At 41.6% G+C, this 27565-nt stretch overlaps 1 protein-coding gene across 15 annotated transcripts in view; it reads left to right on the top strand.

Moving 5' to 3' along the window:
• LOC132378926 (paired box protein Pax-2-like) overlaps positions 1-27565 on the top strand; it is a 173440-nt gene that overhangs the window by 49140 nt on the left and 96735 nt on the right. The gene's annotated exons all lie outside the window — the stretch shown is intronic.

The raw sequence follows: 27565 nt of genomic DNA, 5'->3' as shown, positions 1-27565 counted from the left end.
TCCTTAGCCAGGGTAAGGTGTTGGAGGACTGGAGGATAGCTAAAGTTGTTCCGTTCTTCAAGAAAGGCTCTAAGAATAAGGTGGGAAATTGTAGCCTGGTGAGCCTGACATAAATTATAGGAAGGTATTCTAAGGGACTGGAGATATAAGTATTTATATGGATAGGGCCTGGTTAGGGATATTCAAATTGGCTTTGTGCATGGTAGGATGTGTCCAAACAATCTACAGCAGGTTACCAGGAAAATTAAAGAAGGAAAGGTAGTGGATATTGTCTACATAGACTTCAGTAAGGCCCTTTCACAAAGTCTCACATGGGAGACTGGCCAAGAAGGATAAGTTGTCTGGATTCAACATTGGATTAAAAATTGGGAGAAGCCAGACAGTGGTAGTAGATGGTTGCCTCTCTGAGTGGAGGTCTGAGATTAGTGTATAGTGTCTGTTTTTCATCTACGTTAATTATTTGGATGATAATGTGGTAAACTGGAGCCGCAAACTTGTGGATGATACCAAGATTGGCGGTATAATTGGCAGTGAGAAAGGCTAGCAAAGCTTGCTACAGGATCTGGACCAGCTGGAAAAATGGGTTGAAAAATGGCAGATGGAACTTACTGCAGACAAATGTGAGGTGTTGCACTTTAGGAGGACAAGCCAGGGTAGGACTTACATAGTGAATGGTAGGGGACTGAGAAGTGATGTAGAACATAGAGTATCAGGGAATACAGATTCATAATTTCTTGAAAATGGCATCACAGGTAGATAGGGTTGTAAAGTTAGCTTTTTAGCATATTAGCCTTCATAAATCAAAGTATTGAGTACAAGAGTTGGGATGTTATGTTGAAGCTGTATGAGTCTAAATTTGGAGTATTGTGTGAGGTTGTGGTCACCTACCTATAGGAAGGATATCAATAAGATTGAAAGAGCGTAGAGAAAATTTACAAGGATGTTGCTGGGCCTTGAGGATCTGAGTTATATGGAAAAGTGGAACTTGCTAGGACTTTATTACCTGGAGGATAAAAGAATGAGGGGAGATTTGAAACAATATTCAAAATTATGAAGAGTATATGTAGGGTTAATGCAAGTAGGCTTTTTCTGCAGAGGTTGGGTGAGACTAGAACTATGGGTCGTAGGTTAAGGGTGAAAGGTGAAATATTTAAGGGGAACCTGAGGGAGAACTTATTCAGTCAGATGGTGGTGCAAGTGTGGAATAAGCTGCCAGTGGAAGTGGTGAATGTGGGTCTCATTGCAATATTAAAAAGAAATTTGTATAAGCATATGGATGGGAAGAGTATGGTGAGTTATGGTCCAGGTTACTGTCAATGGGACTATTCAGAATAATAAATCAGCAGGTCATGTTCCTGTGCTGTAATGCTCTATGACTCACTTACTTTAAGACATCAGCATTAGGTATTTCCTTGTTGTTTATAGTATGTGTTAAATGATATGTGAAATATTAAACATTTTCCAGTCTCCATAAGATATGGGGTAAGTGTAGAATTAAGTATCTATGTGAAAAAAATATATAGTGCAACATTCTCCTCTAAGTTTTGGATCGGTAGAAGTAAAAGAATTATAACATTACTTGTGCACTTGAAAGAGCTCAAGTCTTAGGAAAGTACTTCTATTGATTCGTTGAGGAACTTTTTATTCTTATGAGCTCAGTTTCAATTTACAATAAACTATCAACAGCTTTATTCTATTGCTTGGTCACTTACATAAGCCTAGTCTGAGGCAACCAATGTATTTCTACAAGACACGTACAGCTGGTCAATGGAAGAGAGGCAAAGGGATTGTTAAAGGAAAAAGTAGCTTAACTTTACGTGCACTAGCTATTTTCCAGTACTCTGTGCTTTCCTCCATCTGATTAGCTTATTTAGGGACTATTTGAATATGATGGGATTGTGTCATGCTTATATTGTGTATTTATGCTTTTCAGTGGGTGGACACTGACTGGTGATCAGGGGTAGAATTCCTCACTGTCCTTTCTTCTTCCTTGCCTTGGCTAATGAAGCAAACCTTGTATATCATTCCCATAGTTCACTGAGGACCATTCAATTGACCCATTGGTCCCGATTCCATACTCCAAATATGCTCTCCTCAAAATCCTTAAAACCTTATTCCCATGATAATATGCTTATGTGCATAACAGCTATGCTTCTCTTGTTCTCAGAACCCTATTCAAGCGCAGTGAACTGCAGGATTCATTTCCAATCTTCTAGCTCTCTGTACACAAAGCAAGAAAATAGAAAATATAAGAAATTGATATTGTTGCTGTTTCACTAAATAATAAAGAAATGCAGCATTTCCTCCCAGCTACGTGTGCCATACCTCATTAACCCTCAAGTGCCACTTGTACAATGGGCTCAATAGATTGAAATTGCCAGTTGCTGAATTCTGGTTGCAGTTGATGCATATTGTATTGAGCGTGTTCTGCATTCTGCATTCTGCACCACAAGATACCTTACTACTAAGTTGCTTAAGGCCAGGGACAGTGGAGTGGAACAGCAGATGAGAGACTGGAATATTTGACTCAGACCTATACGACCAGATCTGTTCCACTTTAGTGCGATTATCCACAAGGGCCTTTTAGACAGGTTGGCTGTACTCAGTGAAAAAGAGACAGGGTTTTATTTAAACAATGTGATGCACTTAGAAGTATAGGGTGATTTTTCCGTCTGGAAATGGGTTGTTTGAGCGATGTGCCTCTTAACGATTCTGAGGTTTTCCAGCTTCTGTTCAGTTTTTTAGTTTTGTAATGTACACACCCAGAACACCAAAATAGCTTATGGTTTTATGCTGCAGACGCACTGTGAACTAAACCAAATAAAGTAGCCAAACATTAATATTTGGTTCTGCATGCAAATACAAAGGAGAATATCTCCTTGGCTGTACTTCCTTACCCCAGACACATTCAGTCCCAGAAAATATTACCACTGACAGCTGCTCTTCCTGCACAAATACCAACCAAAGTTGAATTTTTTTTTCAAATTCCTGCTTATTCACCGAATTTAATTGAAGCATTTTTCAAAATATGAACAGTATGAAAAATGTTCAAAAATACGAGAAAATAAATAGTGCAACATCCATCCTCAAATGTCAATGGGTAGGGTTAGGGAGGCAAAAATTAAATGACTAATGGAAGCTGGCTTTGAAATATCTCAATCACTGAGTTCATTTGCTAAAAGATTAAAACTATTTAAAGCATCTCGCCTTCATTTGGCTGCACTGACTACATGGATCCGTCTGTTTGCTTTGAGGGTGGCACCGCTGATTCCAGTCAAGCTAATCTTCTTACCTGTAACTTTTGTGAACTACCATGGGGTCACCAAAATAGTCGTCCTTTCTCACACCAAACAGAGATGACCAACCTATTGGTCAGCTAGCCAGTATTTTCATCTCTTTTCACACCAAACACTCCAGAATATGCTGTAGAATGGATTCCTGAAGGATCAGTTGTTTGAACATAGAGTCATGCAACATGGAAACGAGTCATTTAGTCCATTGTGTCTACACTGGCTGTTGGAAAGCACAACTATCAGTGGGCTTGACAATTCAACTGTTGCATCAGTCACTTCTTAAAAGCTGTCAGTCGCTCTGCTTCTATCGTTCTCTGACGCAGTGTATTCCAGGTACTCAGCATTCTCTGGGTGAGGAAGGTCCTCCAAAGATCCCCTCTAAATCTCTTGCTCCTTATTCTAACCCTGTGATCTCTAGTTTCATCAATGTTATCACGTGTCACATAATTTTACAAAATTAATGCACATTTGAAAAATGTACTGTAAAAGTTAATGACAAAAGTAGCATCAACTAATAATTTAGAAACTGATTCAATTCAGCACTGATGTTATTAGAGCCCAATGATTCAGGATAGAGTAATAGTGACATTTTTAATCCATCACTGTTAGTAATACTGACTGACAATTCCAGACAGACAGTAATAGCAACTGATTCAATTTTGTACAGTGAGTAATAACGATTGACAATTCAAGATAGATAGTAATAATGATAAATTAAATTCAGTGCAGATAGTAATAGCAACAGACAATTCACCATAGATAGTAACAGTGGCTGATTCAATTCAGGGAGAGTGATGGCTGATTTCATTTCCCCTCCATAGCCAATGGTCATCAGGGATAGTTGTGGTGTACTCACTACTGTCCTGACTGAGGTCTGATAACTTAACCCAGGTTAGGAATTCAGTCTGGTGGGAGAAAAAAATGGCATGAAACGTTTGGACAGATGGAGCTACTGCACATGTTGTTGGAAGGTATCAAGAATGCTTACAACAGGCTAGGATTGGTGATGAGAATCCATGGCTATGAAAACGGCATGAAACTGGAACAAAGAAGGCTCAGTGGGGACTTAATAATGACTTCCAAATTATATCACTGCATGATTAAGAAAGGACTACTTCCATTAATTGTGGAGTTGGTATTAATAGATAATAAGGTGAGAATTTCTATGAAGCCATCAATTAGAAACACATATCTTATATCAGGGATTCCCAACCTGGAGGACACAAGCTCCTTGCTGAATGGTATTGGTCAAAGGCATAAAAAAAGTTGGGACCACCTGTTTTATATTTAGGTTGCTTCAACAGTTACAGCATGTACAGATTCAGGATATTATTGAACATAGGAACAATAATTGCACGGCTATTGGGGAGGGAAGTGGTAGATTGACCTTGGACTACGTTAAACAGTTGGCAGAACAGCGTAGCCCAAAGGGCCTGTGCAGTGCTAAACTGTTCTATGTTCTATAAGTAGGCCATTCAACACTTTGAGCCTGTTTTGGCATTTTGTATGGTTATGGTTTATCTGTAAACCTAGATTTAAAAAAAAATTAATGTTCCCTATTTGGTTTTGTTCATAAAAATCTCAGATACCCACTTATAAATTAACCCTTAAGTTAATTTCACAATGGGCTACATCCGATCTGTTAAATGGGAGGAGCAGTGACTAAGGATCGAATGGCCCACTTCTGTTCTATTTCCTATGCCCTTTAAGATAGTTTAACATTGTATAGCCGAGTCATGACCCTGACACCTCATCCACAGAAATAGCTTCACCCACCCTACCCATACAATCCTGGTTAATCTCAAGCAAAGCACAGTATGATATATTTTTTTCCGGTCAAAATGAATCTATTTGCAAAACTAGATCAGGTTTTTCCAGTGGCAACCCACACAAGCATACTTGACCAATCCCTGGCAGTGAGTGTGCAGCCACTGACCTCATATGCCAACCAACACTTGGCTCCATCTGTACCAACATGAACTGGAGCTTAAGGTTCTCACAATGATTATCATTGAACACATTCAGGAGAATGAGGAACCATCATGGCACATGCTTGCTTTTCTATTTAACTGGAGATTCTGTTGACATCAGGAGATTGTCTAGGCAGCCTCAGACAGGATCTCAAACTTGTTCCAAATACCACAGTGTGTGATTAAACTGACAGTGATTGCTTTCTCCAATAATTAGTTGCAAGCTGCTCATTCATTTGGTGCTTCAGAAGAGACTCATATTACTATATTCCATTTCTGGAGGTATCAGACTACGAAAGGTTGGAGACTTTGGGAAAAGAAGTGAAGTTGTTTGTTTCCTTCAAAGCTATTCTCAGAGAAGCCACATCATTCCTGAACTTGAATGGAGATTTATGTCTTTGCAGGCAAAATTTTCCCCCTGATTAGCATTGAAGAGATGTTAAGTTCTGTGGGGCAATCTTTGATCATGGACTGCTTTGGACTGCTCCCTCCTTAGTTCTCTCAATGTTTCTCTTGAATACTTTGCCCAAGAGGGTGCTGGAGGTGAGATCATTAGATAGGTTTATGATGGCCAAGGTTACTGATACTGATCAAAGAATTAAAATTTATGGAAAATTGACATGGAAGAGGAATTAAAAGCAGCATAGATCAGTCATGATCATATTAAATGGCGGAATAGGTTTGAGGGTCCAAGTGGTCTACTCCTGCTACTGTTTCCCTGGTCTTGCAATGTCAGTCTGTTGGAGAATCTTGGAAGAACTCAGTGGGTCAACCAGCAGCTTTGGGAGGAAAACAGTTGTCAATGGTTTGCATTGGAAACCTACATTAGGACCCCTAGATGGTAAATCTCAATGTCATGCACACTGGATCTGTCCAGCTGGCCATGGTGGTCATATGCAACATCTCCTCATTGCTGCTCATCACAGCTTTGGAGAAAACTGCGAGAAAGGAAGGACAGAGTTCATCGATGCTTTAGCTGAAGTGAACATGGCACCTCACTCTCTGGGATTGGCCAGTATTGCTGGCCTCTCCTGAATGTACAAGTTTTGCCAGCACTCATGACTACAAAAGATATGAATAATAACCAGGGTCTTTCTATTAGGAGAAAGGATTTCCATTCTCCTGGAAGAAGCTCTGAAAACAACAAGAGAGCATTTTGGGAATGGACTAGACACCCAACACTAAGAACTAGCTTCCAATGACCAGACTGGACAAGTCCTGAAGAACATAGCTTCCTTCCATCCTTGGTCTGCAGCATGATATGAATGAAACCCACAAGGGATAAGTCTACTGAACTTACCATTTATTTATTAGTGTTCGGGGGCAAATCTCTGTCTTCAGAATATGGGCGACCAAGATAGTGGCATGAGGCACCACAATCCTGCAACATTTGGTAGAACTGATCTAGAGCTCAAAACTGGGCATCCAGGATCAGTGGCAGAGTTTTACTGTGCTGCATTCTATAAACAGCTCATCCCTCACTCTGCCTTTCCTATTTGGCCAGGGATCCACTCAAACTCAGTGAGGACTGCAGAGGGTCATGGCTGGAACAGCACAGATTCACCTAAAATGTGAGGTACCAACCTAGCAAATTAAAAAAAAAACAAATAACAGGGCCACAAACTTGCTGAACTGCAAAAACAACTTACAACAAAAGGAGTTAAGGGGTCATATAATAAAAGGATCAGAATAAATCTCTGTGGTCCTGACTCATTTAGCCATGAATGGCAGAGGACATTTAAGCAGCTAACAGGAGAAGAAATGCTGGCAACATTTCCCTTCCTAAGTGCTAAAAATGAGGTTGTAGCAGGCACAACCATATTCAGTCAGAAAATTGGAGAAGGTGATACACCTTGGCTTCCTCCTGAATCTTCACCATTGGAGAACAAATCTGTTCACTTCACATATAACTAGAAAATGGATATGGCTTTGTGTACAGGAAAGGCTATGGGACCAGACAGCATCCTGGCCGATTTACTATAGATCTGCATGTCTCTCACAATACTGACTTAAACAAAACTTGCCCAGGTATATTCACAAAATGTAGGGCAGATCTTAAAGATTCCATGGCCTCCATCCGTCAAGTATACATCAGACAAGTTTGGAAATGACACCTTGGAGTGCAGCATTCTGGTCAACCTTGCCAATCAGGCAGCAGCCTCTGCTGGAGAAAGAGCATTATTTAGATCTAGAAACAATGGGGAATGAGTAAAAACCTGCAAATAATGCACGAGCCTAGGAGCAGGAGGATGCTGGAGATGGCTGGTCTGGTCTGGGGAGGGGGTTACTTTCATACAGAGTCTGCTAAATAATAGTCACTAATGTTAACTAGGTAACCTTCTCCACATTACAATCAATAACACAAACATTGCATACATAAAGCACAGCTGCGAGAGGCCAGACAAGACTTAACATACCATCATATTGCACTGTGGAAGTGTACTTATGTGATCACACCACATTAGTACTGAACTGTTCCATTTACTTAAATGCTTTTTTACATCACCTATCTTTTCTGTTGAGCTTGAAGAGTTTAAGCTGCTTTACCATCAAATTTGGCTAGTCACTAATGTAGACAATGAAACTGATAAATGATAAGGCAATGGAGTGAAGTGGTAACATTTCAAACCAATGAAGATCCCATTCACTGAGCAATGAAAAATCTGTCTTAGAACCCCAAGATTGATTCATTCCAACCCAAGGCTTCTCAGCCTTTTCTTTTATGTGATGGACCCCTATCATTAATGAAGGGGTCCATGGACTCTGGGTTGGGAACCCCTGTTCTAAACAATTGAACAAGTAGGTCATTCCATGATACACATGGTACAATTAGCACAGTCTCAGGAGTAGAAAACACTTCATTCAGTTTTGTTTCCCTATTGTCACATGTCATTGTTGAGTCATGCTTTCTCATCTATTGCTGTCACCCTCAGTTCCTCATTAGGTAGTGTTTCTTTGAGAATTGATGCTCTTCTTTAACACTGCCCACAAGGCATAGGGCAGGACTATACTAAGTGATACCCTGTCCGAAACTGCACGTTGAATATGATTTCTGAGGGAGCTCCTCTTTGGTGGTTGGACTAAATGCATTGAATATTTAACAGACCAAGAATAAATTACATTCAATTTTGGGACAATTGTTTAGAAAATATGATCTTGAAATTTTTCCACAGGACTGCTGTTGAAATTGAGATTAACCTTGAGTGGAGAATTTTTGTTTGAACTTTCGTTATAAAGAGCGAGAACTTTCAATGCTACTTGAAGAAAAAAGAACAGCATTTCCTGCAGAAGAATGTGATAATCTGTTTCTTCCATCTGAATTGTGCCAGAAATTCAACTAGACTCTTCCATTACTAAATACACTCTTGAAAATATCTGTTTTCTACCACAGACACATGCTTATTGATGTCAGTTTTTATGCAATTCTTATTTGGTGTGATGCCAGGAGAAATTAGGTCAGATTGTTCTAAATTCCACCAGTTGTTTTCTGTTACAGGAGAACCAGGCATTTGGAGTATTGTGATATAAGTTAAAGGGTCACACACAGGTTTCTCAAGACTTTGCAATCTATTGCAAGATGCTCTGGAGACTGAATGTTGTTTGATGTTGTAGTATTCGCTGAGCTTGGCAACTAGCTTGCAGACGTTTCATCACCAGTCGAGGTGACATCCTCAGTGCAGAGTTGTTGATGTTTCTCTCTGGGAATGCTTGCGTTGATATAGAGACCCCCCACCCCCCACCCCGGTTCACTTGCCTCAGTCCTGATTGGCTACCCTTTCAGTTGACCTTTGAATTCAATTGGCTTCCATTTCTTTGGCTGTTAGGGGATCGTAACTGGTGTCCATTTCAATATGCCTGTTTATGGAGTTATCAGACAAGAACCAGGCTTCTTAAAATTCTAGTGCCTGCTTTGTGTTTCCCTGTGCCAGAACTTTCGCTGTGTCCCAGTTAATGTGGTCTCCTTGGTCTTCATGTACCAAAATCGGCAACACTGGGTCATGTCTCCGTGCCACCAGTTTGTGTTCCCGTAAATGATTCGAGAGCTTATGTCCAGTCTGGCTGTAGTCTCCACAGGTGATCGTATACACACATTGATTTTGTCATTTGTCTTTACTGGTACCTCAGTTCTTGAGACAAGCTTCCTTAAAGTTCCTGTGGGTTTGCGAGTGATTGTCATGCAGTTGGGTTCAAGCAGTTGAGCTGTCATTTCTGATATATCCTTGATGTAGGGCAACGTTGCATGTCACAATTGCGAAGTCCACAATATTGAATGCCTCATCCTGAGCTACCAATGTTCACCACCATCCTAAACTGAATGTTATCTCCAGATTAGAACTCTTTTTGAATAAGGGGTATTTTTGAAATTTTTGAAATTCTGCCTCTAATTCAACTTCCTCAGAATGAGCTTTCCTCTGGTAGTTCTTCTGGATGAATCTGAGCTATGGACTCATATCCATAGAACACTACTGTCCTCCTAGTGCATTGGCATCCTATTTTGATCTCTTTGAGCAGTGTCTTTTGGCCATGAAGGAGATCTATAGTCTTCTTCACACAATGATCCAGCCACATACTTGTGCCTCTCGTTCAGGTCAAGGTAAATGTCACCCTCATCTTAGAGTCATAGAGGTTGAGTAGCATGGAAACAGGTGCTTTGGGCCAGCTCACCTATGCTGATCATGATGTCCATCTGAGCTAGTCTCATTTGTCTGTGTTTGGTCCATGAATCAGAATCAGGTTTATTATCACTGGCATGTGACGTGAAATTTGTTAACTTATCAGCAGTTCAATGCAATACATAATGTGGGGGGGGGGGCAGAGAGAGAGAGAGAGAGATAATGAAACAAAACATAATAAATAAACAAGTAAATCAATTACATACGTTGAATAGATTATTATAAAATGTGCAAAAATAGATATACTATATATTAAAAAAGTGAGGTAGTGTCCAAAGCTTCAATGTCCATTTAGGAATCAGAGAGCAGAGGGGAAGAACCTTTCCTGTCCACATACCTATCCAAATATCTTTTCAGCATTGTAATTGTACCCACCTCTACCACATCCCCTGACAGCCTATTCTTTATGACTTTCTTTCACCTTAAACTTAGGCCAGCTCTTTTAGATTTCCCTCCCCTGGGAAATAAGATTGTGTGCATTCAGTTTACCTCTGACCCTCATGATTTTATAGACAACATAAAATCACCCCTCAGCCTTCTCTGCTCCATTGAAAATGAATAAAATGTAGTTTACCTCTATAACTCAGACCATCTGTTTCTAGTAACATCTTTATGAATCCTTTCTACCCACTTTCCAGCTTAATGACATCCTTCCTAAAGCTGGGCAACTGGAACTGCACACAATACCCACTTTACGGTTGCTAAGTCACTGATACTGAATGCAGATATGCTATAAAAACTCTCTTCTTCACCTGACCTATCTGTGTCTTCACTTTCAGGGAACTATATGCCCAGTACCCTCAGGCATCCCTGTTCCATAGTATTCTCCACGGTTGTGTCATTTACTATGTAAGTCCTTACCAGAATATAGTGTCTCACACTCACCTGAGTTAAATTCTATCTGCTGTCCACTGGCCTATTTCACCTGTTCATCTAGATCCAGTTATTATCTTACATAACACTCTTCACTCTCCACTCCATAACTAGTGCTGCTTTTGATTCTTAGTGTTGAAGAATTTACTGCTGTCCCTAATAAAAGAAAGGGGTCTCCCCTACTTTTGCTTCAGAAGAGAGTGTGAGGCTGAGTGGGTGTATGGATTTTCCAGAATAGTGGGTTTCCCAAGATTCAATGAAAGACCATAATCTCATTGTCCCTTTGTGCTGTCTTTTGGAACCTGCAACCCTTCGTGAAGCACAAGGCAGACTGTTGTCCAAATGATTGTGATAGTCAACCATGAAATGAATTTTCTCGTGGTCAGTGCTAGGTATGGAGTGAAATTGCATGAGTTGTTGACAGTCCTTCTTGCCTAGCACTGGCAGGACTGCTGCAAAGGTTGAAAGTTTCATAACTTCTCTCTCTGGTGTGTTTACAAGGAAGGGTATAGCATCACCAGTTACTTGGTGGAGAAAATAAATCACAAAGTATGATTCTGGTCTCTGCCCCTCTCAGGAGTGTACTCCTGTAGTCATCAGAAAAGGATTTCATGCTTCACCATTCTCTGATGTATCTGAAAAAAAATTTTGATACAGCACCACCTGAATCCTTGATTCTGGGGCTCATGCAAAGAAGGAACAGGAAGATCCAGAGGAGGAAAAGGTGGAGGAGAAAGATCAACATCTGTATAAGAGGAGCCACAGGAAAACACAGCACAGCTGATATGCAAAAGGGGACATGCAGTTTAGCTGATTTCTGGCCAGTTGTCAGAACACCTTATTCCATCCCCTTTGAGCAGATGCGCATATATACTAATGTAGATCTAAGAGTCTGTAAACATTGTAGTAGTGGCTTATTACCATCTAATGAGGAACCATGCTGAGAAGTCACAGTAGAAGAGCTACTTCAGTGGATCTCAGACACAGAAGTGAAGTGTATTCTTATCTGAAGACAGCATTCCGAATACCACTCCTGAATGTAGCTGATGGAAGACTAGAAACATTTCAGTGTTGAAAGGGAAGTTAGTATTGCAGATAGCTTGATATAGGTGTGAAGTACTGGGCTTCCCAAATGATCAGGAACAGGATCCACAGATGGACCTGGAAGCTAAACAATAACTTGGTGTCTTACTGAAGAATTATTTGCTAAAACGTCAACTCCAGGTTTGCTAGGCTTGTGTGGCATGATCTCATTGACTTTGCCTCCATTTATCAATGTGTGATTACCTCTGACTTCAGTTTCATTGTTCATCAACACCACAGGGTCAGGATGAGGGGCACTCATCATGAATCTCTCGAGAGCATTTTGAGGTAATGTGATCCTAAAGTTTATGATGGCTAATGTTGTATTTTCCTATCAGAGGACACCCCAAATACATCTGTCATGTTACTTCATTCAGAAATGGAACACTAGATTCTCCTTTATTAAGGGAAATAGAAAAGTGTTTCAGCAGCTGTGTCCCAATGATTTCTGATGTACCTCCATGTTGCCTAGGCTTTCACTGACCTTGAACAACTGATTGAAGAATTACTGTAACAATGAGGGACAGTATGGTAGAATATATTAGTCCATCTCTCATGAGACTGAACATTCACTCTATTGGCAAATGAGATTGGGTTTTGGTGCTTTAATGAACAGAAACATTTTAATTCGCATTTAAATGAACATAATGAACCAAAATAAAGCTTATTAATGTTCTATCATTTACCATTATACACCTCAATGCCTACCCTTTGTGATTGCTTCCTGTCTCAGCCTTGCATATGTACTACCAAGATGCAGGGTTTATTGGACAGTTGCTGCGATTGACTGCTTTTTTTTCAGCTGTGGGGGCAGCATACTGTGTATACCCTATTGGTACCCACAATGTGTTCTTGCCCTTGAAGGGTTGGCTTCCAATGGTAGCATTGTGGCTGAGGTGTGAGATGATAGTTTACCGGCTGAACAGGAGGCCATTGCCTCAGAACTGATGCTTGGAGGTCAAAAGTTGACACCTACAATGGCAGTGGACATCGTTGACTATCATTAATATTTTCTTTGTTCTATGCATCCTTCCACCACCTACTCTGAGACAAAAATGGCCTTTGTATAATCCTGTTTCCAGTTCTGATGAATATCTTTGATTTGAAATGTTAGTTCTGCTTCCCCTACTAGTGATGCCGCCCGATCTGCTGAACCTTTCCAGCATATTCTTATTTTATTTCAGATTTGCAACATCTGCTGTTTAAGAAATTTTTGACCTTTTCCACTGCTATACTGGCTTGTGAATTTGCTGTGACCCAGACTGCATCTTAGGCTTTAAAGAACTTCAGAACTGTTCAATCTTCACCACCAAGTCCTGTAAAACAGCACTCTTCCCTCCTCCATCTGCCTATCACACCCCTCTCCCCCGACCTGCATCTGCCTATAGCTTGCCAGCTCTTGCGGCCCCTTGCCTTAATCTCTTTATCTTGACTCTCTCCCTTCTATCATTCCATCTAGAGAAGGTCTTGACCTTTAACATCCCCTGTCCATTTTCCTTCATAGATGCTGCCCGATCTGTTGAGTTCCTCCTGCAACTGATTAATAATAATCATTGAAGCCTACAGTCTTTCCTCAGGAGGTTAATTTCTGTTCTTACAGAGCAGCAACTTGCTAAATGGAGATAATCTGTTCCTGTTTCTAAAGGGCTGAAACCCTTCTTCCAGTGGGTATTTCTCCATTCCCTCTCGATAGCAGTCTCCTCCTCAGTGACAGAAAGCAGTGGTCCGGTTAGGCCAGGCTGAGATTCCGCAGGAGCACCAAGACTTTTCCTGGCCTTATCTTGTACCTTCATGCAGGCAGGAATGTAATCCAGCAAATGCTGGCTCAGAACAGACAGACAGACACACTTTATTGATCCTGAGGGAAATTGGGTTTCGTTACAGTCGCACCAACCAAGAATAGTGTAGAAATATAGCAATATAAAACCATAAATAATTAAATAATAACAAGTAAATTATGGTTTCTCCTCCAGAGGTAGAAATGATGTTCGTCTTACTTCCTGTGCAAGGTTGAAGATGAATCGCTGCCTACCTGATATGTTTTGCTGAACAGGCTTGATAATGCTCCAGATGTTTCAGTTTTGTATCCACATCAGCCACCGTTTAAGGTGGTACAGCTAGTAGAGCTGCTGCCTCACAGCTGTAAAGATCTGGGTTTTGTCCTGACCACATATGCTATCTGAGAGTAGATTTTGCCCGTTCTCCCCATTACTGCTGGGCTTCTGGGTATCTTCTGGATGTTCTGGTTTCCTCCCACTTTCCAACGATGTGCAAGTTGGAAGGTTAAATTGGCCACTGTAGATGGCTCCAAAGTGTAGATGAGGAACATGATCCAGCAAATAGGTGGGGGATAGAATTTTAATTACTGGATTAATGTAGGATGAAACATAGAAAACCTACAGCACAATATAGGCCCTTTGGCCCAGAAAGCTGTGTCGAACATGTACAGTACTTACTTTAGACATTACCTCGGGTTACCCATAGCCCTCTATTTTTCTAAGCTCCATGTACCTATCCACAAGTCTCTTTAAAGACCCTATCATATCCACCTCCACCACCATTGCTGGAAGCCCATTCCACACACTCACCACTCTCTGTGTAAAAAAACTTACACCTGACATCTCCTCTGTACCTATTTCCAAGCACCTTAAAACTGTGCCCTCTCGTGTTAGCCATTTCAACCCTGGGGAAAAGCCTCTGACTATCCACATGATCAATGCCTCTCATTGTACACCTCTATCAGGTCACCCATCCTCCATGAGTGTAAATGAGTGGATGATGGTTGACTTGGTGGGGTCATGTGGAAGAATAGATTCTTCGTTTGGCAGCTGCATTCTATGCTTTGGGCATTTCCTGCTTGCATCCCACCATGGACAAGGGTCTCACGTTGTGAAATGCTTCCCTCTAATTTAGCACCCCTTGCCATCATGATTCCAATATCTAAACTGATTATTCAGCAGAGTCAGATGAAACGAAGCACTATACTCTTTCAATTCTGCATCTTCTCTGCTGCCTCCAAACAACCTCTTTCTGCTGGTGCTTTAGTGTTTGGGTTGGGGAGTGAGTAGTGATGTGAAGGTGACTCTCTAGAGAGACTGAAACACCAAAGGCAGAAAATGACTACAACTGTGTTGTATGCCTGTCCCTTTGTGCGAAAGTGGCCTGAGTGCTTAGACAGATTATTCATGATCTGGAGATGATAATGAAGGCACAATGAAGACACCTCACTTTTCCTGAGTTTTTCCTCAAACAGCAGCTCCCAGTCTCTGTTCCTTAAAAAGTCAGGACATGCCTCCATCTCTTCTCTGTTACTGCAATCAAACATTTGCCAGCCAGGCAGCTTACAGTAATGTCAGAATGTCCTGAAGTCCTTGTGTGATTGCACAAAGTTCAACAATCGTCAGAACTCATGTTGGATTAGGAGGCGTTGTCTAGAGAAAGTGCACCTGGACTATTATAATAGAACTGAAATTAACATCTGTCATTTCAATCCACCAGTGTGACTCAGCATATGTAGAAGTGCTTCAATGTTCGGACTCACCAGGACAGATACGTATCGAAGAGGCATACAGCAGAGACTTGTCAACCATTAAAGAACTCCCTTATTTAATCATATTTACCAGCAGTTTGTCCATGACCCTCCATACCTTAATAATTCATGAGCACATATGAATATTCTCTCAATGTTGTGGGAGTCTCTGTGTCCATCACCTGCTCAGGGACTGTGTTCCAGATTCTACCCACCATCTGGGTACAAACTGTCTTCCTCTGTTCCCCTGCAAGCCTCTTCCTCCTGAACTTAAGCTTATGGCCTTTTGTGTTAGATACCGCTGCTATGGGGAAAAGTTTTCGAATATCGATACATTATCAACATAATATCTGTGTTTCTTATAATTTTGTGTACCTCTACAAGCGAACTCCTTCCCCAGCCTCCTCCTCTCACAGGAAACTAGTTCAGTCCCTCCACATAAATCAGTCACTCCAATCCAGACAGGGTCCTGGTGGAACTCCTCTGCTCTGCTTACTCACCCTTTTTATCGCATCCATCTTACATGCGGCAACGAGGACTGTGCAAGGGTCCCCAAGTTAAGTAAAGGTTCTGTTCCTGAGAACCACCCATAAACTGAATTTTCCATCTGTCAGGAATGGGTAGATTGATGGGGTGAGGGAGGGGGGTTTGTGGTGGCGGGTAGGAGCTTATCAGCTAATCGGTTTAACAAGTGTGCAATAATGAGAGGTGGTTTGGGCTTTGTAATCATTGATCACAACAGAAAAAGAGTTTAGAGAATGCACTGGCTTTGCCTATGGGCGATCTCTGCATTGTTTCCACATGAAGAGATCTGGGTATTTCACCTGATCAAAGAGTCAGGGAGAAATTGCATAAAATCGGATTTTCATAAGTCAAGTCTTCCTTAACCTGGGTTCCCTCTGTACACAGATCTTAGCCTAACCAATGTTTTCTAAAGTTGTACTATAATCTTCCTGCTCTTTTATTCGATGCATTCTTTACCACCTTCATGTGCTGATCACTGCTCTCATTAAGCCATTTTGACTTGTCCTATCCCAGTCATTCCTTTTGTTTTACATGTCCCTCCCCACCTTCATTTCTACTGAAAACAAACTTGCATCTCTCCCTTCCCTAGTTCTAACGAAGGGGCGCAGACTCAAAATATTGACTATCCCTTTGTACAGATGTTGCCTGACTTGCAGAGTTTTTCCAGCATTTTCTGTTTTACTTTCCTATTGAATTTAATTCTCTGTTCCTCCATTCTTCTGAGGGTTGTGACCATTCATTGTGAACATTTTATCCTCACTGGTCTTTCTGAAGTTCATCCTCTGTCATTACACTCCCACCTCACCAACTGATTATTACCATCCTCTAGACTTGGGTTATCTTCTTCACAGCAGCAGATCGCAGCATTATGATTAAGTTCTCATGAAATAGAATGTTTTGGCATATTATATTGTTAATTATTCACTAAGTACTTCATATACTGTATGTTCATAGATAAAGCAAAGTGACTCCTCCATTTTTATTGAGTTTTGAGGGAATATTATGTCGGTGTTATGCAGTCAATATAACTGGCAACCTGAGCTTTATTATCTGTTTACAGATTTGCAAAATATGGATTACTGATTCTAACATTTAAAATTTCTCATCAATTCAAGATTGTTGTAGATTTTTATGATATTTCCCCTTGACGCAGAAGGAAGCCTTTCAGCCTAACAAGTCTGTGTCGGGACTCAGAACAATGTCATTAGTCTCATTCCCCTTACCTACCTCCCTGTGACATGTTGTCTCTCACAAGGCTATTGACTCCCCTGAATCTCTTGTCACTAAACTTGGGATAATCTACAGTGGCCAATTAATCTACCAGTCTGTAATTGGTTACTGGTAAGTGGTTTATTACGGGCATGTACTATATATTGAGATACAGTGAAAAGTTCTGTTTGCATGCCGTCTCGATTGGTTCCTCCATATACAAGTATCCATATATGAATTAGATTGAGAGATCAAGAGTTCAGCTTTATCATATAAGAGGTCTGTTTAAGCGTCTGATGTCTTTGAATGTGGAAGGAAACCAATATATCTGGGGGAAACCCACATGATCACAGGGAAAGCATGTGTGAACTCGACAGAGGCAGCATCAGAGATCAGGTCAAGCCAGGGTAGTTAGGCAAGCATGGATGCACCTCCACCTCCTTGTGATTCTTTCAATGTGTGCTTGCACTGAAGCTTCCAAATGTTCCAACACCATGTGTACCAGTGTGTTCAAAACCCCCGTATCTGCTCTGGGACATACAGATTCTGATTGTTTCCTTGTTTGATGATGAATCTATCTTAGTTTGAATAAATGCAACATTTGTCCTGCTGTGCGGAAATAATGAAGCTGTACTAGTATGCCCTTGTCCAAGCAGGTACAGGCTCAGTTAGTGAGCTTAGGTGCTGATGACTACATGAAGTGTACAAAGACTGACGCAGCCCTAGTGTCTAAACAGCAGCATGTCTGGTGTCCATATACCATCTCTGTCTTGGATAGCTTGAACAAACATTGATGCCATGGTCATTACTCCAGAACAATTTTTGGACTATCTCCCCTTCTGCTGTTTGAGGAAGTTTAATATAAAGTGAGAATAGTGTTTTTTGGTCTCCCTATGAAAAGCTGGGCTGAAATTAATACTGTTGTCTCAGCATCACGTTACCTAATAAGGTCTTGCAGGTTCTTAAAAATCTCTATACACCTGGGGCGATTTCAGCATCCAGCATGCCCACTCAACTGAAATACACTTCCAGCTACAAGGGAGCGTTGTGACTGAAGGAATGGATGATGCAGAGATGGAAAGAAGGTGAGAGAATTCTCCCAAGGGCTCAGAGCAAACTGGACACATGAAGAACAATATATACTTTGTGTGAGGGGGCTTTAGCTGGATCTAGCCAGGTTCTGCTGAGGTTGATGATTAGGGATCTCACTATAATGATAAGGGATCTCCCTATGCAATCTCTAAATACAGCAAGACAGGCAAACACTGGTGCCTACTCTATACCTTCTGCTGGCTGAAGTCTCCTCCTTTTCAGTACGGAGCTGACTTCCCTAATGCAACACTGAGCAGCAAACTGAAGTGTAGCAGTAGCCTGGATTAATTCCAACGCTGAGAAACAGGGAGTGACTGTGATTTCCACAGGCAAAGCATTCCAGGCACGCCTCTGAGCCTGAGGTCGCAGGAGGTCACGGATCAGAGTGGGGATAAACAGAACATTTTGATTGTTAGCTCTTTAAATAGCATAAATTGAAAGGGAGCAAGGTTAATAAAACCTGATTGTTCTGTCAGTGTGTAAATTCTATGTCACAGTCTGAAATATATGTCACAATATGTAGACTATCCTGCAGTGTGTAATCTGTAAGTCACAGTGTGCGGAATGTATGTCACAGTAAGCAAAATATATTTCACTGTATGTAAACTATATGTCACAGTGTGTGTACCATATGTCAGTGAGAAAACTGTGTCATTGACTGTAGACTGTTTGCCACCATGTGTAAACTGCTGTTGCCGTGTGTGAAATAGATCTGTCTGTCCCGGTTTGTGCTGATATTACGGCAGTTCGAATCCATAAAGTCATTGAGTTTGGATGAAAATATAAGGCCATAAGACATAGGAGCAGGATTAGGCCATTCTGGCCATCAAGCTTGCTCTGTCATTCCATCATGGCTGATTCATTGTCCCTCTCAACCCCATTCTCCTACCTTTCCCAGTAAACTTTGATGCCCTCATGAATGAAGCTTTAAATATACTAAAGGACTTGGCCTCCATAGCTGTTTGTGGGACTGAATTCCATAGAGTTACCACCATCTGGATAAAGAAACATAGAAATATAGAAACATAGAAAACCTACAGCACAATACAGGCCCTTCGGCCCACAAAGCTGTGCCGAACATCTACTTACTTTAGACATTACCTAGGGTTACCCATAGCCCTCTATTTTTTGAAGCTCCATGTACCTATCCAGGAGTACCTTAAAAAACACTATTGTATCTGCCTCCACCACCATCGCCAGCAGCCCATTCCACCCACTCACCACTCTCTGTGAAAAAAGACTTACCCCTGACATCTCCTCTCTACCAAGCACCTTAAAACTGTGCTCTCTAATGTTAGCCATTTCAGCTCTGGGAAAAAGCCTCTGACTACCCACACGATCAATGCCTCTCATCATCTTATATGCCTCTATCAGGTCACCTCTCAGCCTCCGCCTCTCTTAAGAGAAAGGGCCTCATAAGGCATGCTCTCCAATCCAGGCAACATCCTTGTAAATCTCCTCTGCACCCTTTTTATAGTTTCAACATCCTTCCTGTAATGAGGTGACCAGAACTGAGCTCAGTACTCCAAGTGGAGTCTGACCAGGGTCCTATATAGCTGCAATGTTACCTCTCGACTCCTAAACTCAGTCCCTTGATTGATGAAGGCCAATGCCCTATATGCCTTCTTAACTACAGAGTCAACCTGCGCAGCAGCCTTAAGTATCCTATGGACTTGGACCCCAAGATCTCTCTGATCTTCTACACTGCCAAGAGTCTTATCATTAATACTATATTCTGCCATCATATTTAACCTACCAAAACGAACCACATCACACTTATTTGGGTTGAACTCCATTTGCCACATCTCAGCCCAGTTTTGTATCCTATTGATGTCCCACTGTAACCTCTGACAGCCCTCCATACTATCCACAACACCCCCAACCTTAGTGTCATCAGCAAATGTACTAACCCATCCCTCCACTTCCTCATCCAGGTCATTTATAAAAAACATGAAGAGTAGGGCTCCCAGAACAGATTCCTGAAGCACACCACTGGTCACCAACCTCCATGCAGTATATGACCTGTCTACAACCACCTAACAAACTCCATCCCATCTAAACCCCTTGCTCTAGGGAGATGCCAATCAATATTTGGGAAATTAAAATCTCTCACCTTGACAACCCTGTTATTATTACACCTTTCCAGAATCTGTCTCCCTATCTCCTCGAATTCCTGTTACTATTGGGTGGTCTATAAAAAATACCCAGTAGAGTTACTGACCCCTTCCTGTTTCTAACTTTCGCCCACAGAGACTCAGTAGACAGTTCCTCCATGACTTCCTCCTTTTCTGCAGCCATGACATTATCTCTGATCAGCAGTGTCACACCTCCACCTCTTTTGCCTCCCTCCCTGTCCTTTCTGAAACATCTAAAGCTGGGCACTCTAAGTAGGCATTCCTGCCCTTGAGCCATCCAATCTCTGTAAAGGCCACAACATCATAGCTCCAAGTACTGATCCATGCTCTAAGCTTATCCAGTTTTTCCTCATATCTGTTCTAAAGGGAGGCCCTTCTATTCTGAGGCTGTGCCCTTTGGTCCTATACTCACACACTATAGGAAAAATCCTCTCCACATCCACTTTGTCTAGGCCTTTCAATATTTGTTAGATTCCTTTCTTCTAAACTCCAGCAAGTACAAGCCATCAACCACTCTTCATATATTAACTCTTTCATTCCTGGGATTATTCTCATAAACCTACTCTGGACCCTTACCAATGCCAATACATCTTTTCGCAGCAAAGTTGTCCAAAACTGCTCACAATACTCCCTGTGCAGTCTGACCAATGCCTTATAAAGCCTCAGCATTACATTCTTAATCTTATATTCTAGTCCCCTTGAAATTAATGCATTTGCATTTGCATTCCTTGACACTGACTCAACCTACAAGTTCACCTTCAGGGAATCTTGCATGCTTACTCTCAGTCCATTTATCCCTCTGGTTTTCGATTTTCTCCCCATTTAGAAAATAGTCTGCACCTCAAGGCCTTCATTGTCGCCCTGCTCCATTTATTCTTGCTGGTCTTATGCTTGCACTCCCTCTGGTGTCATGTTTCTGACCTCAGTAAAGTGGGATTCATCTTTTAGCTCGATGGAGGAGGGAGCTGTTGTATGGATGGGCAATAAGGGATTCCGTTATAGACCAACATCTCTCAGCTTCTCCATAATCTGAGTCCCCATGCAGATTGAGCCTTCCAATTGTTTCCACCTTCACAGTTCCCCAATTAGAAAAAAACAAGAGTCCAGAGATGCATATTAGTAACTCAGCTGCTCCTTTGCAAGCTCACCTGTATGGTTTTAACCCATCAGTAAATTTACACCAACTCCAATTATTTATATGGTTGGCAACAAGGAGCCTGTATTTCTGAATGAATGGCACGTTGGTCATGATACTCTGAGCTCCACACAAAATACACTCTCCTATTAGGAGCCCACTTCATTGGTCCACAGTTCTATCATATTATGATCACTGACTCTTAAGGGTTCCTTTACCTTAAGCTCCTAATCGAATCTGGTTCATTAGGGAGCCTAAGGTAAAGCTTCTAAGCTGTGGCTTCCTGTTGTACCTTGATGGTGGATGCTCACCACCAAGGCTACTATAGCTGAGGTTAATACACTTCATAATGTGATGATGTGCTTGGCAGGGAATGTGTCAGAGGATGCACTGAGGGAGCGAACATTTCAAGTGAATGAAATCACTGTCATTCAGTGCACAGAAATCCCTCACAGAACTTCAGGTTCATTTTAAGCAATTGAGCCACAAGATTATTCTAACAACCACCAGAAGGAAGAATGGTTGAAGCGTCAGGGGATGGACAGAGCGTGTTTGTAATAATTGGATGTGATTTCCGCAGTGTCATGCTACTCCGCTCAAGAAGTCACCTCTGCCTAATGCTGTGATATTACTCCAGCACAGAGGAAAAGGCTCTGGGAGAGCACAGACCTTAGTGTAGTTGTTTCATCTCAAAGTGCTGTCTGCACATATCCCTCAGACTCTCACAAGGAATGCTCTGCAGAAGCTTGTTTATGTAACAAAACAAAGAGTAGGAAGGGTAGACCAGGCAGAGGAGAACAGACATGGCATTGGTTGAATTAATTCACATTTCAGTTCTTTGTTGCTGTGAGGAAATCCTTTGTTTAACAAAAACATCCTCTCTGGTAAGCAGCAATCAAGAATGAACACAAACCAGTTAATCTGAAATTAGAAACCTGACTAAATAATGCTTTATTGGGCTTGTAGCAATGTGAGCAGCTGCTACATCAGTGTAAATTATCTGTGCACTTTGAAAGATGTTGTGACCTCCAGATGAAAATGTATGAGAATGTTGCTAGTGTGGTGGCATTGCTTTCTAACAAAATTATACGTTATTGAAAATCAGTTCATTTGTAAGCGAGACATTCTGTTGTTGCTTCTCTCCTTTGATGGCCGAATGCTACCAGAGTCTTCCTCCGATGCTGTGCTCCATTCAGTAGAAGGCTGCTCTTTTTTGTTTCAAATTTGCACAGATCTCCCAGATGACACATCAGAGCTTCTGGACGTGCCAATGCTGGAGCCATCTAAGGTGGCTGGTTGTAGGTCATGGAAGACACTCCCAGAAGGAAATGGTGGGAGGTGAATGACTGTCCGCGAGAGGGGACATCGATGTGCTGAAACATCAGGTGCCTCCCTGCAATGTAAGTGCTGATGCACCTGTCTGCTGCCTGCAGACCACACTGCTGTCACCCCACCTTATTATTTGTGTGCGTTTAGATGTGTGTGCGTGCAAGTGCGCTTGCATAAACGAGTACTATTTATATGCAGTGTTTCAGGTCACCTTGACACACCTTGTGAGATTACGAAATTTCTTGCCACATTGCTTCAGGAAATGTGAATCTGCTGGATCTCACATCCCCTCTGTTGCTCATTCCTAACGTGGATCTCACTTTCGAGCACTTCAGTGTCCCCTTCTGTAAATCTGGGAGCCAGTGCCCCCCCCCCCCCCCCCACTGCAGCCTTTGTCTGCCCTAGTGTGGCCGCAGTAGAGAGTGCATAGGAACTGACACCCTCCTCTGATTACCATTCAACAAAGTATGGACTGCTGAATTGAACTCAGTGGAGTGATGTCAGGGATTGTGCAAGTCAGATTTAATATTTCTTCCTGGTTACACACCTCCTTTTGATCAGTTTCATAAGATTTTAGAGGAAAACTATGGCATTTGTTATAAGTTGTTTTGTTTTAGCATTACCAAGATTCCATCCAATCATTGCATATGAAGGCACAAAACTGTCTTCACGTGTTCAAACTGTGTTTGTGAGTGTGACTCATTGTGAACAGAATGTGTCCTATTATCTGATGGCATAGAGGTAGCCTCTGTGAGAGCAGAAACACAAATTCTGTTGCAGTTAGTGGTCTTTCTGCTCTGAGCAAGATTGTCAATTATACTATGTACAAATTCAGTGCAGCTGAAGCCACCTTAGCCCAGTGTACCACTATCTGACAATGTACCCACATCTGGGTGTCTTAACAGCAACCAATCTTCTGGATGAACACAGAGGGTGGAGCAGTATCTGGGCGAAGGAAAGGAATTTGTGACAATTCCTTCCCTCCCACAGATTCAGCCCAACCTGTGGAGTTCCTCCAGCAGATTGTTTGTTGCTCCAGATTCGAGTATCTGCGGTCTCGTGTTTCCTGGGTGTCTTTGTACCTGCTAGTAACTGGCATTCAGACTTACTTTTTTCTTCTCCCTTAACAGTTTTTCTTCATTGTAAACCTTCCTCAAATAACATTACTTGCAGCGCAATACAAAAGGTTGATAAGCATTGAACTGTCAACTTCACTGCTCTAAAAAAAATGACAGATTTTGTTTACTCTCAGAAAGTCAGTCCTGTTCCACTGGAATAATAAAAAGTCAGCCCTCAATCTGAATTCTTGGTCCTCCTTGAGATGTGTGGCATCTTGTTATTTCACATGCTGGCTCACACCTGTACTGTTCACTGCTTGCCAGGGAGGTCAAGGGTACAGTCACTCTCAGCTTCCTGCCTTGGGATCACTGCTCTTGGTCACTTTTCAAAGTCCTTTGCTCTCTGCTACATAACGAAGGTCACCCAAATGCCCTAGCTAAGGAGAGAGACTTCATCACCTGATTTTAGCTACAGGACTAGACAGAGTGGTGACTGGTTAATTGCGTTCATCCTAACCCTTCCTGCAGCTGAAGCTGCTCTGTTTCTTCCAGAGACCTGCCACCACCATGGCAACTTTTTCACAGGAGTTCACGGCTGTGGTCCTTCCTGGAAGTGGTCCTCAGTGCCTTGGTATCTAGAACTTTCTCCTGATTGATTGGTCTTGTCCAGTCTGCTCAATGTCCTTGACCCTCTCAACCCCCCTTTTATTATTGCAATAATATTCCACCCTCTCCCATTCTGAGCACACACTACCCTGCTCCCATTGTTCTGAATGTGCCCCACCCTGCTCACGCTGTTGCATCAAAGCCCCGAAGTCTCTGAACTGTGCTGTTTGTACTGTGCCACAACCCTGTAGGAACTGGTGGCAAAGGATACAGCTGGCATCTGATTGTTGACAGCAGTGAGAACTAGCTGCAGATCTGGAGATGTGATGTTGAAACACTGGTTTCAATGCAGTGTTACACAGGGAAAACAAGCAATGATACTTTATAAGCTTCACATTTTCAGTTCTCTCTCTTTATGTGAATTCTGAAGTAGTGTCTGAATGAGCAACAGTGCAGCTTTAATAGCACCGAAAGATAATAATACACTCTGACCTAATCTGTCATAAACTGTACTGATACTGTACTTGTGCAGCAGAAACCAGATAAGAGAAAAATATATTAGTAGTGCTTTATGGACACTTTGCATATTTGTAATTCTTAGTGCCATTTCTAGAACCCAGAGAAAACCTGGTCTGGTCACATCCTGTCTTGAATCATCCCACAGATTTTGTACACGTGATGATGTTATTAGGAACAGCTCTGACATACTGATAGGAATTGAATCAAAATATACATAATGATCTATGTTGTTCCTTGTTGATTCAAAGGAATACAAATATGCTACGTACAAGGTTGTGCTCATATGTGAATGAATCAGGATCAAAATCAGATTCATTATTACTGATTTATATGAAGTTTGTTGTTTTGCAATAGCCAGATAATGTTAAGACAAAATTACTCTTAAATACAGCAATAGGTGTAAAAATAAGGAATAACAAGGTTCATGGACAATTCAGAAAACTGATTGTGAAGGGGAAGAAGCTGTTCTGAATTGTTGAGTGTGGTTTACGGGCTCCTGTACCTTCTCCCCATTGCTCGTAATGAGAAGAGGGGATGTGTCAAACGGTAAGAATGCTTGTTGGTGGATGCTGCTTTCTTGAGGCATTGCCATATGATATCCTCAATGGGAGGGAAGGTTGTGCCTTTGATGGAGCTGGCTGAGTCTAAAACCCTCTGCATACTCATGCAATCCTATGCATTGGAGCCTCCATACCAACCGGTGACACAACCTTTCAGAAAGCTCTACACCATAAATCTCTTAAAAATTTGTAAGCATCTTTTGTGATGTACCGAATCTCCTCAAACTCCTTACAAAGAAATAAGCTAAAAGGGTTACCACAAAGACGGTTTTATTTTGATTCACCTTGTCATGTTGACTGAAAAAATGTGTTCTTCTGCAGTTGAGCAGCACTTTTAAAGATTGCAAGGTTTGGGCTGGAAAATTTGATATATGGCTCAAATTATTTTCTATGGTATTGGCCCACTGCTAGTCAGATCCTAGGACAGGGCAAATACCCCAAAAAGGCTGCTTCATAGCGTAGGGAACCATAATACCATTGACAAAACCCTATTCCTGTATACTCTCTCCCCATTCCTCTCTTCCATTTTCCATTTTGTCTTTAGCTTTGAGAGTCCTCATCTCTTTGAGAATCCCTCTGACTGCTATGGGGGGAGTTCTTTAGGATGGCAGTCGAGCACTATCTTGTCAGCATCAATTACGGATGGGCAGTAATTGTTGGCCTTGTCCAGCAGTGGACAGCTGTGAACTCAGGCAGCAGTTGCTCTGCCTGGGCGGTAGCTCAGTTCCTAACATTTCATCTGGCAGTGTATCACTAGAGTAATATCTGAATGTAGGGATATCCTAATGCTCTGATTTGTTCGGGAATATCTGACTTGCTATAAGGGCATATACACTGTTCATGTAACATACAAGCATGAATCCCAGCTTCTACTGATGACTATTCTATTTTAAGAAATAGGGTTATATCTGTACATTGGTGCTTTAAGGTAAGCCATTGTTGTTTTTAACCCTGACAGCCAATTGGGTCCTCACTGTGGAAACAGAAACTCACAACATTGGCCAAAATCTTTTGGGAAAAAAGGCTGGGGTGATTTACTGAACATGTGAAAAGAAGTACAAAAGTATACACTATTTCCTGTCACATCCAAAAAGCAGGCTGCAGGCTGCAGGCTCTGAGAGTAGGTTAATAGTAAGTATAACAAAGGGGAGTATTAACATGTGTAAGAGAGAATATGTTGTTGGGGTACAGGGCAATATGGAGAGGGGCAAATACCATTAATTGGAATAATGCACCTTCTTTTGTCCTATTAATTGCTGGTTTCCAAGACCATAGCTTTGAGTCTAAGTACCTATAGCTTCCTAAATTTCAGCAGATCAATGGAATAGCATGTCTGAATGTGTCATCAAGCAAAGTCACCATCTTGTAAACCTCATGCTCTTAATGACATTTTAAAATAGTGCTAATGTGCTAAACCAAGTATTTTGGAGCAAGTGCAAAGCAAATAAGGACTTTCTAGGCTTGTCTTTTTCCTAAATTGTACACAATCTGAATGTGTCTAAGTGTGTGCAAACATTGTGTGTACACAACGTGAATGCAGTACAAAGTATGTACCAGTGCTGAGTCCTACAATCTGCATAACCATTGCCTAGTAGAAAGAAATGTTTAGCACACTGTACAAACACTGAGTCTGCTCCCATGGATCTGAACACTGCAGTTACTCTAGTGTGTACAAACACTGCCTGTTACAATGTCCACCTGCACAGTGACTGCCCCAGTGTAGCAATCCTATTGAATATAAATATTGAAACAATTCACCATCCCGATCACCAGCAGGAACAGGAGATAAACAAGAACACCAATGAAAATGCCTTCCCATCTCACCAACTTCATCGCCCAGGATGGTATCGTCCTGATGAGCTGTAAAGATGTCCCTGATTGGGACATTGAAGTCAAGTCAAGTCAAGTTTATTGTCATTTAACTATATACATGTATATAATGTATACAACCATGTAATGTATATAGAAACGAGACG

The sequence above is a fragment of the Hypanus sabinus genome, chromosome 21, assembly GCF_030144855.1.
Source record: "Hypanus sabinus isolate sHypSab1 chromosome 21, sHypSab1.hap1, whole genome shotgun sequence".
Classification (NCBI taxonomy): domain Eukaryota; kingdom Metazoa; phylum Chordata; class Chondrichthyes; order Myliobatiformes; family Dasyatidae; genus Hypanus; species Hypanus sabinus.
This window is presented reverse-complemented; position numbering and strand designations above follow the sequence as displayed.